This window comes from Sparus aurata, chromosome 2 (assembly GCF_900880675.1).
Source record: "Sparus aurata chromosome 2, fSpaAur1.1, whole genome shotgun sequence".
Classification (NCBI taxonomy): Eukaryota; Metazoa; Chordata; class Actinopteri; order Spariformes; family Sparidae; genus Sparus; species Sparus aurata.
In genome coordinates this window covers 35,559,827-35,574,325 of record NC_044188.1, presented here as the reverse complement: position 1 = coordinate 35,574,325, position 14,499 = coordinate 35,559,827, and the positions used below count along the sequence as shown (strand labels likewise).

The window sequence follows — 14,499 nt, the reverse complement described above, 5'->3', positions numbered from 1 at the left end:
TGAAGGTGCGTACCGATTTGCGTCCTTCTATGTACAAGTAGGAGGCGGGGCATCACAATAGGGGGCGCTACAGAGCCCATACGTCACCGCCACGCCCCATGACCACACAGATCTCATCAGGGCGACTCCCTCTGCATTCCTGAGAGATTTGGCCGAGATAGGAAATTGTATGAAGAAGTTATGAGGACACGATGCTTTACGGCGAAGGATTCGAATTTCCCGCTCCACTGTGGCCAGCAGGTATGACGTAGGATAAAGATTTTAATAACTTTTCATCTTCAAGGTCAGAGGATGCTACTGAGTGACTTTGAAGTCGGTGGCGTTACGTCTGTAGGAGGAGATAATTTAAGTACGAAGATTGTCAATATTTCAACATGACGGCCAAAATCAAAATGGCAGACTAAGTATTGATGCTGAGATGTGTTCGGGGAGACACCCTCTACACTTACGAGCAGTTTGGTGTGGATAGGAAATTGTATGTTGAAGTTATAAAGCCTCGATGCTTGACCGCGAGGGAAAAAAATGGTTTCCACTGCCCCGCCCACTAAAGTATGTCGCAGCTGAAAGATTTTAATAACTTTTGTTCTTCAAGACATGAAGAAAATTACTGAGTTAATTTAAGACTGTGGTGTTTAAGCTCTAGGACAAGATAATTTTCAAAGTAGGCATGAATTGGACAAAAACGCCGCCACACATCTAAATAGCTGACTTCCTGTTGGAGTGACAGTATGGTCCCCACAGACTTTTTTGTGCGTCTGCTCACGATGAATCAGCGTACCGAATTTCGTTCATCTACGTGCATGTGGAAGGCAGGGAGGAACATTAGGGGGCGCTACAGAGCCCGCAGGTCACGACCTCGCCCAACGGCATTAAATTATCAAATTTTTCACTAGATGTGACGTATATTCCAAATTTGGTGAGTTTTTGGGTATGTTCAGGCCTCCAAAACTGCAGTTAAAGCGGTACACTAGTCCTTCCAATTACAATAGGGACCTCACAGGTCGATGACCTGCTCGGGCCCTAATAATAAGGGGGTGACTACTTATGCAATCACTTTGTTTACATTCTATATTTTAATTGATCGACATTCCTTTATAGAAATCTGTTTTCACTTTCACACTAAAGAAGGTATTTTTGTATATGTTTTGTCAAAAAAGCCAAATTATATTTCTATGATTCCATTTATAAAAGCAATAAAAGGAGGTGAATACTTTTTATAGGCACTTTACATACTGTATGCTGATGGTGCTGGGTGGCAGACGCATTGTTTAAACCCCATGTAGAGGTGTAGGAAAATATGAGGTTAGCAGATTATTTACACATTAGTTTATTAAAAAACAAACAAAAAACATGAATGAAGCATGAATCGCGCCAGAGAAAAATATGAGTTTAAAGGTTTAATTTACTTAGGACAAATTGGTTGTTAAGGATGGATTAAAGTTGTAGTCTGTAACTGTTTTTTTGCTATGTTTGCTAAAATTGTCATTATGATCTGACAGTAGAATACGATACAGATCAACTATGTAAAATTTACTGTCTGTGGGGCCACCCAGTGGCCTTAAAGGGATAGTTCGGGTTTTTTGAAGTGGGGTCATATAAAGTACATATCTATAGTTGGTCTGTTCCCTTTCACACCGTTTTACATTGCCGCCGGATAGCCCTTTCTTTTGGCACTGCATTTTCTCAACCGAAGAACATCCGTATCCCTATGCATTAGTGCAACTCGGTCTTGCACGGTATTTCGCTGTTTTCACTTCACCAGTTAATGCGTTACGTTAATGCGTAGGGATATGGAAGTTCTACGGTTGAAAAAATGTAGTGCCAAAAGAAAGGGAGGTCTGACGACGATGTAAAGCAGTGTACATTTTCTCTATATAACGTACACTTGAACTGATATAGATTTTTTTTAGGTGGGCCTTGTTTTAGGGGGTTAAAATTCACTTTGCATCTGGACTCCGTTCACTGCAGTACAAAGCTGAGCGTCGGGGCTGGTGCGGCTCTCTGCTTCTCCAAACTAAGGCTGCGCTGATCAGAAATTAGAGTGGGGAACAGACCGACTATAGATATGTACTTTATATGACCCCACTTTAAAAAACCCAAACTATCCCTTTAATTTGATTTGCAAGAATCCACTGCTCCTGGGGCACGGTTTAGCTCAGTTGGAAGAGCGGGGTTCCCAAAAAAAAGAATCCACTGCTCCCAAATCAACACAACCAATCAGAGCCAAGGGGACTGTCTGAGAAATGTCAATCATGCTCATGCATACGCATTCCCCTCCCTCGCGCAGTGCCTCCTCTCACCTGGTCAGATAGGTTCAAGCTCAAGCCCAAACTGTAAACAGTGCCAGAGAGGCAACAGAGCCAAAAAATGCCCCACATCAAAGTGAAGAAATAAGAAGACTGACAAGGAAAGGCAGTGTAAAAAGAAAGAATTGGACTGTGCCAGAAAGAAAACTAGGATAATTATGGAGGGTCATTTCAGAGGTGGAGAGCTGCGGGATTTGTAAGGATCTAGAGTGACGCAGAGTTGGACGCTTTTCTGCTGGACAAGTAAGTACCCCTGCTTAATATGTTTAATTCTTTTTTTTAACCACAAGGCTGAGGAGGTGGCAGTTACAGTAATACTCATTATAGCGCATATTGCCTTGTGATGTTACAGTCAAGCTATGTCGCTTGTTGGTAAATCTAGCTTGTTAGCTTCTGTGTAAACTCCAGTGTTAAGCCTTGTCTTTTCGGCCACTGTTAGCAAAAGTGTCTTTTAAGTGACCGGGCAGTTGAAACGTTACTTTGTGTTCAGTACGCTGTGAAGTGGTGGAATTGGTGTAGAAAAATAATGTTACTCATGCTTCAGAAAGGCGGCATGGCATTGCACCAGGTAACGATTACCTGGTAACTCTGTCTACTGCAATGTGCGGAATGTTGTTACTCAGGATATCTACAGTGACTTGGCAAGAGGCACTCATCATTGTAATTTAGTTGTATTGATCAGAAATAGAACAATCAAGGCGTATTTTTTGTTGTTACTTTAAATGTGACATCTTGGTATATACTTGTATTTTCAAGTATTTTTTTTTGGCCTTATTAATAGTACAGCTGAAGAAGTCGAACCCGGGTCTGCTGCAGAGCCTTGGCACATGGGACGCATGCTCTACCAACTGAGCTAAACAGTGCCCCAGACTGCAGCTTTAATGAATGTGAGGAAGGGTATTAATGTCTGAGAAGAAGTTGTGTATTTAGGCCAGTATAGAATGTATATATTGGCAACTGAGGGGAGGAGAAGGCTCAGTGTGGGGGATCGATTTTGTGAGTGAAGCCAACAAAGCCAAGTGTTGGTCCCGGACACTATCTGAGATAAGCGAGTTGGGAGAAGTATGCACGATTGAATAACAGAGAGTGAATGGATGTGAATGGCAATCGGCAGAGGCAGGGTTAAGGTACGTAAATTGATAATCGAGAGGGTGAAAAAACAAGGGAGTGTGTATTAATTAATCAACTTAATTGTTTTTCCAACAACTTCCCCATCATTGTTGATGGTTCATAACATTTAAACTGGGTAAGAGTGGGATGTTTTTTTGTTTTGCTTTCGGAGACTGACAAAGAAAATGTCTGTTCAAAACCACTGAAACACAGTATTGATAACACATAATACACCATCTTTTATTTTTGTCTCTAGGGTTAAGCCATGGGTGACTGGTCCATACTTGGTCGCTTCCTGTCTGAGGTCCAGAACCACTCCACAGTGATAGGAAAGATCTGGCTCACTATGCTGCTCATTTTCCGTATACTACTGGTGGCCTTGGTCGGTGATGCTGTTTACAGTGATGAGCAGTCCAAGTTTACCTGTAACACTCAGCAGCCAGGATGCAACAATGTCTGCTACGACACCTTTGCTCCTGTTTCTCATCTACGGTTCTGGGTCTTCCAAATTGTGCTAGTCTCCACTCCATCCATCTTCTACATAGTTTTTGTTCTGCATAAGATTGCCAAGGATGAGAAGCTGGATGGCCAAAATGCCCAAATAGTACAGAGGCCTCCCAGACATATATGTCAGCACATGGGAAAGGATTGCATGGAAGCAATGAGGGGTGGCATGCCTACCTACTGCCCTAACTATAGCGAGGAATGGAATGCAAAGGATACGGAAGGTGTAGAACAAAGCTTTTTGGAGGAGGATTATGGTGAGGTAGGAGAAGACCCCACCCAGCAGTCCAACCAGGTTCTGCTCATCTACATTCTTCATGTGTTACTACGATCAGTCATGGAAATAACCTTCCTGGTAGGCCAGTACTTCTTGTTTGGGTTTGAGGTTCCTCACCTGTATCGCTGTGAGGCCTACCCTTGCCCTACTCGTACAGACTGCTTTGTGTCTCGTGCCACTGAAAAAACAATATTCCTGAACTTTATGTTCAGCATCAGCTTGGGTTGCTTTGTGCTCAACATTGCAGAGCTCCACTATTTGGGCTGGATCTACATTTTCCGCATCCTCTGCTCAGCATGCTCCAATTGCTGCAGTCAGGAGAGGGACACCATCAGACTCTACTCAAACCACAACCCACTTCTTCTGCAGCTAAGGCATTCTCTGAGGGGCCAACTGGTTTTGCAGACCCCAGCCAACATGTCCCCAGAGAAGACTGGAGGCCTGCTCACACATGCACCAGCTATCTCCTTCGAGACAGACTCAACTGTAGAATGCACCTCCGAGAGAAGTCCAGAAAGCAGAGATAGAGTCAAGATCAAGCTGGCCAACATGGCAAGGCTGGGACGAACTAGGAAGTCTTGGCTATGAGAATAATATTTTTCTGTAATGCTATAATATTCTTGATAACATGACACCTACTATATACACATTTTTAAACACAGACACTTTACAAAGTTTTAAACATTGTGTCAAAATTGCTACCAGGAATTTCTAATGCGATGCAAGAATTTGAAGCAGGGTGGTGAGAGTTTTTACATCAGGAGACAACAAGATGAAGCTATTTATTTAGCTTTGTCCTATGTGCACAATGCATGCTAATTGTATATTTGTTTTCATAATGATTATTGTGTTGAGTGCCAATTAAACAAAGTGTGAGTCAACGTTGACAAAAACAGGACAAAACAATCTTCATTTTGTGCTAAAAACCTTTATCCTTTGTAATTACAATTATATTGGATGACTCTCCACTTCATGGCCTATGTTAGTCTTCAGTGCAAGTGTACAAAGAACGGTGCCCTTTATATAGTGAGGTGGAATGTTGTCAATTCAGACAGTGAGTTTGAATAAGACGTTGAGATTGACCATCAGCCAGCTCCAAAACAAGTCCATCAGCAGCCAGCCACATGACCAGCCCCACAGCAGCCAGCCACAGGACCATCCCATCAACAGCCAGCCACAGGACCAGGCCATCCGTAGCCAGCCACAGCATTAGGGGTCTCATTTATAGAACATTGCATAGGATCCATACTAAAGTATATGCTCCCAAAAGCCAAAAAACCCCCAACAGATTTATAAAACCTGGCGTACACCCAACAATGCGCAATTTACTTTATATATCCCAAATCAACCTGGAAATGTGTGCACATGTTGTTGTTGTATGTTGATGTATGACCAATGATTTTGTTACAGTTAATCATAGCCACAATGAGAAAAATACTAAGAACCACGCAACTCCAGCGTAAAGATGAACTGCTGTGAAATTCACACAGCAAGCATGTTATAATGTGTAGTGATCGAGATCCTGACCCACCAAACATCGTTGAAAGTGACAAAGTTACTGCTTTCTGGGGTAAAGTTCACTGAAGTCTAGGTCAGGAGGGCTGACCGTCACAGTGATTTTTTTTCATCACAGTCGCTGAGTCAAAGTTTTTTGCCCTTGACAAACACTGTTTTTCAGGCAGAAATGTGATGAAGAGTCGGTGGGACAGGCAGGAGGGCAGACTTTTCTGCATGTACAACTGCGTTTTTTTTCCGCATATAAGTTGCCAAAGACAGTTACAGTTACTATGTAACTTTTGTTTAGTCATGTAACATTGCTATGTTGGACATTTCTCTTTATTTTGTTAAGTCACGGACCTGTGTAGTTATCAGACTGTCAGACCGCCATGCCCTTGCCACGTGCTGCCGGCTTATCCATCCACACTGGTTCAGTTCACCAATACTGCGCCTCTGATACTACCTCCAGAGGCGTATCAGCGCCAATCCATATGTGCTGGTTGTGAAGATTTACTGAGTGAGGTGGAGAAGGCAGGGTGTGTATGGCAGCCACTGCGCTGTCTCCAGTGCGCTCCGTGATCGCATAGTAGATGGTGATCAATGCAGTGATTTAATACACAACTACACAACTAGGCTCTATGAAAACTAAACATCATGCTGATGTTTAATGTGCGCCATTTTCATTTTTTGATGATACATGATGTATTCTTGGATTTCGACATTCGATAATGATAATTTCGTTATCAAACAGTCCGGCCCTCTCCGCTGCACTCCGGTGGAGGGATAGTAATGATGAGACAGCACTGAGGAAATATGACAAATTTGAGTTAGCTTATATCTTTTACATTTAAAAGTTGTTGTTTAAATAGTTATGCTTGACTACAAGCAGAAGAACAAATTAAATAACTTTTGATGTGATGTGAAATCAATTGTGAGATGTATCATAATGCACAGAATAATGCCTCTCATGTTTAATTTCTACAATCTGCTTCAATTCACCACCTCACCATTTGTGTCACCAATTCTCTTTGCCTCCAAATGTCTGTATCCATGGGTCAGAGTTTGCTTACAGGTGCACACGTTCTCCTATCAAGTTTGTTTTTATGGATCACAACGTTTGCGTGGGAAACGTCTTATTCCTCTTTCAGGCCCCATCAGCAGCCAGCCACTATGGCCAATCTCTAGCACCACTGGAAGAAACACTATCTGTTCAATGGGGCTCATGATTTGCGACGTGAATGTGTTCAAAGAAATAAACATCAATAGTGATGAAAAATCTTGTTTCATTTAAATTTGTTCCATAACTTGATTATAATTGATTTCTCCATTGTAAGAAATTATATCACCAAAAATATATATAAATATAAATATAAATATAAATATATATATATATATATATATATATATATATATATATATAACATCATATATATAATGATATATATGATGTATATATATCTAAACTGCCCCCTTGGCTGGTTAAAACATGATAAACTGCCCTCTTGGTTGGCAAAAACGTGTGCTAAAGTGCCTTCTTGGGAGGCAAAAACGCGTGCTAAAGGTCCCACCTGGTTGGCAAAATACAACTGCCCTCTTGGGTTGCAAAAACGCGTGCTAATGTCCCCTCTTGGGAGGCAAAAATGTGTGCTAAAGTGCCCTCTTGGGAGGCAAAAACGCGTACTAAAGGTCCCACCTGGTTGGCAAAATACAACTGCCCTCTTGGGAGGCAAAAACGCGTGCTAATGTGCCCTCTTGGGAGGCAAAAATGCGTGCTAATGTGCCCTCTTGGGAGGAAAAAACACTTGCTAGAGGTCCCACCTGGTTGGCAAAATACAACTGCCCTCTTGGGTGGCAAAAACGCGTGCTAATGTGCCCTCTTGGGAGGCAAAAATGTGTGCTAAAGTGCCCTCTTGGGAGGAGAAAACATTTGCTAAAGTGCCTTCTTGGGAGGCAAAAACGCATGCTAAAGTGCCCTCTTGGGAGGCAAAAAAACGCATGCTAAAGTGCCCTCTTGGGAGGCAAAAACACGTGTTAAAGTGCCCTCCTGGTTGGAAAAACACACTAAACTGCCCTCTTGGGTGAAACAAACACTAAACTGCCCTCTTGGCTGGTTAAATCATGATAAACTGTCCACTTGGGTGGCAAAAGGGCGTCTTTAAGTGCCCTCCTCATTGGCAAAACACACTAAACTGTCCTCTTAGGTGAAATTAAAACACTTAATTGCTCTCTTGGGTGGTTAAAACAAGTTTAAGCGCACTCCCGGTTGGCAAAACATGATAACCTGCCCTCTAGTCTTGGGTGGTATGAACGCGTGCTTAAGTGCCCTCGTGGTTGGTAAAACACAAGTGCTCTCTGCCATTGCGCTGCCATTGGATGGAGAATATTGATTCCAATTAAGGCATGCAAGCTTTCCCAGAGTCATTTTATGGTCTCAACAAGTTAAACCCTGTTTATGTTCAACACACTTTGTATGGCCATTAGCACATATTTTCTGTTTTTTTAAAATGTATTTATTTATTTATTTTTTGCAAACGGCCGATGGGCTAATAAACTTTCTAGATTCCATTTTCAATTTACAATTTAGGCTAGGTCAGTTAGATTAATTGTATTTAGTATATTATGGAATAAATTGATAGCAGCTAGATAGATGGTAACTTAAGTTTTAAGAACACATTCCCGTTGTTAAAATAAGTCCATTCCATCCATTTAAGTATTCGGTTTTAGACACACTCTCTCTCAAATGGTCACATGTCAGTGGGGACTTAATACTGACTGAGGTGCAACCCGGCATCCTACTGCTGTGTGAGGTAGTAGCTAATACAGCAAGCTGTGTATTAAGTTACCAATATTGCATTACTAAATACTAGTGTATGTAGCCTGGAAGTGCTATTATTAGGTAGAGATGCCTATCACATGTTTAAGCCTATGCTGAGGAGCTAGCCTAGCTAAGTCTTGCGGGAATAGCTTTTTAAAGCTTTTTTATTCTATTTTAATTTTAAAAAATGCTTTTCTTTAAAATGCCTTTTTAAGTGCACAGCTCAGTTGGAAACATATACAGTGGCTTGCAAAAGTATTCACCCCCCTTGAACTTTTCCACATTTTGTCACGTTACAACCACAAACTTAATTGTATATTAATGAGATTTCATGTGATAGACCAACACAAAGTGGTGCATAATTGTGAAGTGGAAGGAAAATGATACAAGGTTTTCAAACATTTTTAAAAATAGAAAACTGAAAAGTGTGGTGTGCAAAAGTATTCACCCCACTTTACTCTGATACACTTAAATAAAATCCAGTGCAACCAATTGCCTTCAGAAGTCACCCAATTTAGTAAATGGAGTCCACCTGTGTGTAATCTAATCTCAGTGTAAATACAGCTGATCTATGAAGGCCTCAGAGATTTGCTAGAGAACATTGTTGAACAAACAGCATCATCAAGCCCAACCAGACAGGTCAGGGATAAAGTTGTGGAGAAGTTTAATAAAGCATGGTTAGGATATGGAAAAATATCCTAAGCTTTGAACATCTCACAGAGCACTGTTCAATCCATTGGATGGGAAGATGGATGGAGCCAAATACAGGACAATCTTGGAAGAAAACCTGTTAGAGTCTGCAAAAGACTTGAGACTGGGGCGGAGGTTCACCTTCCAACAGGACAACGAGCCTAAACATACAGCCAGAGCTACAATGGAATGGTTTAGATCAAAGAATATTCATGTGTTAGAATGGTCCAATCAAAGTCCAGACCTAAATCCAAGTGAGAATCTCTGGCAAGACTTGAAAATTGCTGTTCACAGACACTCTCCATCCAATCAGACTAAACTTGAGCTATTTTGCAAGAAGGAATGAGCAAATATTTCAGTCTCTATATGTGCATCGCTGGTAGAGACTTACCCCGAAAGACTTGCAGCTGTCATTGCAGGGAAAGGTGGTTCTACAAAGTGTTGACTCAGGGGGGTGAATACTTTTGCACACCACACTTTTCTGTTTTTTATTTTAAAAAAATGTTTAAAAACCATGTATCATTTTCCTTCCACTGCACAGTTATGCACCATTTTGTGTTGGTCTATCACATAAAACCCCATTAAAATACATTTACATTTGTGGTTGTAACATGACAAAATGTGGAAAAAGTTCAAGGGGGGTGAATACTTTTGCAAGCCACTGTATGTCCATGCTACATCATAGTTTGTTTCTTTTGAGGTGTCAAATAAATATTTTAAATGTGTATTGTTCCCTGTGTTTTTATCACAGAGCCCTATTGGGTGAAGAAAACACACTAAACTCCAGAAGTTTGTTTTTTTTATCTATATTGAGCCAGAACTATATCTCACAGAACCAGTTTGGATTCTCTGGTGCTAATTTGGTGTTAAAATGCACTAGAATACAGGAAATGGCATCTACTTAATTGAAAATGTTCTGGGGGAGGACCCCCAGACCCCCCAGGGTTTTATTTCCTTAATACATCCATGTCTCTGTGTGTTCTTCACAGTCCAATGTTGAATCTACACAGTTCTCGTGGATGCTGATCCTAACTACAAATTAACTTGAGTAGTCTGTCTAGTTAGTCTGTTTTAAGGCTATTTAATGTGCCATTTGTATAACATATAAATATGTCTAAAGTGCCCTCGGCAACACACAGAAGTTAGTGCCCTCTTCAGTGGTGAGAACGTGCTGTATATGCCCTTTTTTTTTCGCCCCTGCCCTTCAAAAAGTCTGTGCACGCCACTGCACAACAGTCCTGTATTCATTCTCATCACCCTTCTTGATGCAGCCAACTATTGCTGAATCATCAGAAAACTTCTGAAGGTGGCAAGACTGAGTGCAATAGTTGAAGTCAGAGGTGAATAGGGTGAAGAGGAAGGGAGAGAGGACAGTCCCCTGTGGGGCCCCAGTGTTGCTGACCACCCTGTCAGACACACAGTTCTGTAGGCGTACGTACTGTGGTCTGCCCATCAGGTAATCTTCAATCCAGGACACGATGGGGGCCTCAACCTGCATGGCAGCCATCTTCTCACCCAGTAGAGCTGGACGGATGGTGTTGAGGGCACTGGGGTGTTTAGTTTGAAGCTTGGAGATGCTGGTGTGTATGGTGCTGCAGGCAGATGTTGGGTTTTTTAGAGGGAGGGATGTACAGGACAACAATGATGACATGTGGGATCTCTCTAGGCAGATGATATGGACGGAGTCCAACGGCAAGCAGTTCAACATCCGGGCTACAAAGTTGTTCTTTAATTGTGATGTGACCAGGATTACACCATCTGCTATTCACTAGAACAGCAAGCCCCCTGCCTTTCCGCTTTCCGCTCTCGGTACAATCCCGGTCGGCCCTGACGGTGTGGAAGCCATCCACGGAAACGTTCTGGTCCAAAATGTCCCTGTGCAGCCATGTCTCAGTAAAACACATCAGACTGCACTCCCGTTACTCCGTGTGGCTCCGCGTTAGCGCTGTTAGCTCGTCCATTTTGTTGCTAAGGGACTGTACATTTCCCATAACAACAGAGGGGAGACAGGGCTTAAATCTTCTCCTTTCCATAAGCCCATCCCGTCTCGACCCTCCTCTCATCCCCCGACGTTGCTTCCCTCCTCTGCATCCCCGGTATGTTTTTCTCCAGAGTTCAGGTGGTATGTCAGCTGGTCTGGCCACAATGCCGGCCGGCATTAGCGCGATCAGCTGATCGAGTAAACAGTGTCCTGGTGGAAGCGGCATTTTATAAAAATCAACACGAAAAAAGCACAAAAACTCAATAAAACAACCTCGTTAGAGAGGGCAGGACTTCACAGAGTTACAGTGAAGAAAAATAATGAACCAAAAGAGTAAAAAGAAAGTTAAAGTTCAAAAAGTGAACTCAAAGGCTGGAGCAGTGTAACAGGCAGCCTGCAGCTTTTCACGCATGCGCACAACAAATATCAAATATTTCCCATACTGTCTATATTGCTTGTAATTTTGATAAAGTAAACATATTCTGAGTATTTTTACATAAACTGTTTTGGTTATATTAAAATTAAAATTAAAAAATATTAAAACAACCCAATAATGCAATGGGTCCACCAGACCTATGACTGATTGCTGATTGGTTGAGAAACAGAAACATTAACACCACACAAGGATTAACTTTGCTACTACTCCACATAGTTCTTCCCAGCTGTATGGAGGTAGGAAAGCAGGTAGATGTTAAACTTTTTTTTTGACTAAAGAATAGAAAAAGAGAGCTCTCTCTCAAACCATTCCTAAACCATTTTTGCTCTGTGCACAGCACATATCCTGCTGAAAGAGGCCATCAGGAAATACCGTTTCCATGAAAGGGTGTGCATGGTCTTCAACAATGCTTAGGTTGATGGTACATCTCAAAGTAACATCCACAATAATGGCAGGACCCAAGGTTTCCAAGCAGAACATTACTCGAAGCATCACATTGCCTCCGCCGGCTTGCCTTCTTCCCATAGCGCATCCTGGTGCCATGTGTTTCCCAGGGAAGCGAAGCACCCCGCCATCCACGTGATGTAAAAGAAAATGTGATTCATCAAACCAGACCACCTTCTTCCATTGCTCCGTGGTCCAGTTCTGATGCTCAGGTGCCCATTATTAGCACTTTCGGCGGTTTACAGGGGTCAGGTCACCCTGACTGGTCCGCGGCTATGCAGCCCCATACACAACAAACTGCGATGCACTGTGTATTCTGACACCAGCATTAACATCTTCAGCAATTTGAGCAAGAGCAGCTCATCTGTTGGATCGGACGACCCAGCCCACATGCATCAATGAAGCCTGTCTGCCCGTGACCATGTCGCCAGTTCACCACTGTTCCTTCCTTGGACCACTTCGATAGATACTGACCACTGCAGACCGGGAACACCCCACAAGAGCTGCAGTTCTAGAGATGCTCTGACCCAGTAGTCTAGCCATCACAATTTGGCCCTTGTCACACTCACTCAAATCCTATCACTTGCCCATTTCCTGCTTCTAACACATCATCTTTGAGGACAACATGTTCATTTGCTGTTTAATGTATCTAACCCAATAACAGATGCCATTATGAGGAGATAATCAGTGTTGTTCACTTCACCTGTCAGTGGTCATAATGATATGCCTGATCGGTTTATTTTACAACCACAGAAATCTACAAATTTGGGGTTTCTACGATGGTGCCTAACATTGTTTTTTGCATACCTTGTACTGCATGCAAATTTTGGTTTTGAGAGTATTATCTCATATGCACATGAATATTGTATGAGGCTTTGATTTATTTTCTCTAACTGTATTCAAACACAAAAAAACACTTTTGTTAACAAACATATTTCTAGAGACCATGGAATTCCACTAATGGTACTTGTACTGGTTTTGATTTTTTTAAAGGTTTTAGTGGAGTTTATGGAGTGCACCACTAGAATTATAGATAGTAGATAGTTAGATGGATAGTTATGTGAACTTCAAAATTCTTTGCCCCATCTCAGCTCCATATGTGAGGAATATCTTTTTTGTTTTGCTGTGTATATTTGTCTTGTCAATCACCATTTTTCCATGCAAAGTTCTATATATACAGTATATCTCGCATCCATGGCAACCCGGATGCGAGAGGACGCTGGCGTGAATATCGCCGCTTCTAGATCCGTGACAAAACGGCTTTTTTCTGTTCAAAAAAGAAAGCCAAGTTGTCTTTACAAGCTCTGAGGCTGTGCTACTACCTTTAAAGCCTGCACACCTGAAGAATTGGCTCCATGGACTCACTTTCTCCACTGACCAGCTGTTAGCCTCACCTATCAGCTGTTAGCATAACAACGCCAACTTACAAGCAGACGTATGTTCTGTGGGCTGTCCATCGCTGCTCCGCTGGTCCTCCCTCCACCACAACCTTGGGGTTATTCACCACCTGGCTCCGTTGTCGCACTCCTCTGTTGATGTGGTCTCTCCCGGCTCGCGGCGATGTTGGATGGTCGCTGCTCCGCCGTTGCTGGTGGGGTCTGCGGGTGTTCAGCGCGGGAGCTCCTGGACTTCTTCTGTCCCTTCGCCCCGGTCTCCGTTGCTGGGACTGGATCTCTGGGTCTCCTGCGTCGCCCCCCCCCCCGCTGTGTGCTCGGAGCCTCCAGACGCAAGTTCACATCTAGATGGAGGGTGCTGTTCCCTGCAGTGCTGACGGCGTTATTGACGATTGTGCGGCTGTTCCCTCCATACTGACTGACAGGCGCTCCATTTTTTCTTTGATTTGTTTGTTTTCATATATGTTTGTTCCACTTTGTTAAGTGTCCTCGGGTACCCTGAAAGGCACTTTATAAATTAAATCTATTATTATTATTATTATTATTATTATTATTATTTTTTTTTTTTTTTTCAGGTGCCTCGGCTGAACTCCCACAGTCAGCATCCCGGAAGTCACCTGCAATTAAAAACACACAACCAATCGGGGGTCCACACAACACGCGGACTACAGTGCGGCAGGCACAAACACACACCAGAGCATTACTATGGCCCATTTCCTGACAATATTAAAATAATAATAGTAAATAATTAATAAGAGAAGTGTAATAAAAATAACTGATAACTATAGGCAAAATAGAATAATATAATATGATAATAAGGTAAGTGATGATGATAAAGTGCTGGGTGATACACAGATACAAGCATAAAAATGAAAATAAAAATGAAATAATTACTGATGACTATTACGCCACTGAACGGGACATAGAAACTCAAGGTGTCGGAATGTGTGTTCGGTGTTGGATATTGGCAAAAGTAGGTAATACATACTTTTCCATTCAGTAATCAATGTGCTGTAAAGAATATGATGAGGATGTGAGAGGAGGA

General features: G+C 42.3%; 1 pseudogene; it reads left to right on the top strand.

The window, feature by feature from the left end:
* The first annotated feature begins 3,681 nt into the window (after positions 1-3,681).
* On the top strand, positions 3,682-4,932 carry LOC115573154 (gap junction delta-2 protein pseudogene; annotated as a pseudogene).
* Positions 4,933-14,499: the final 9,567 nt, after the last annotated feature.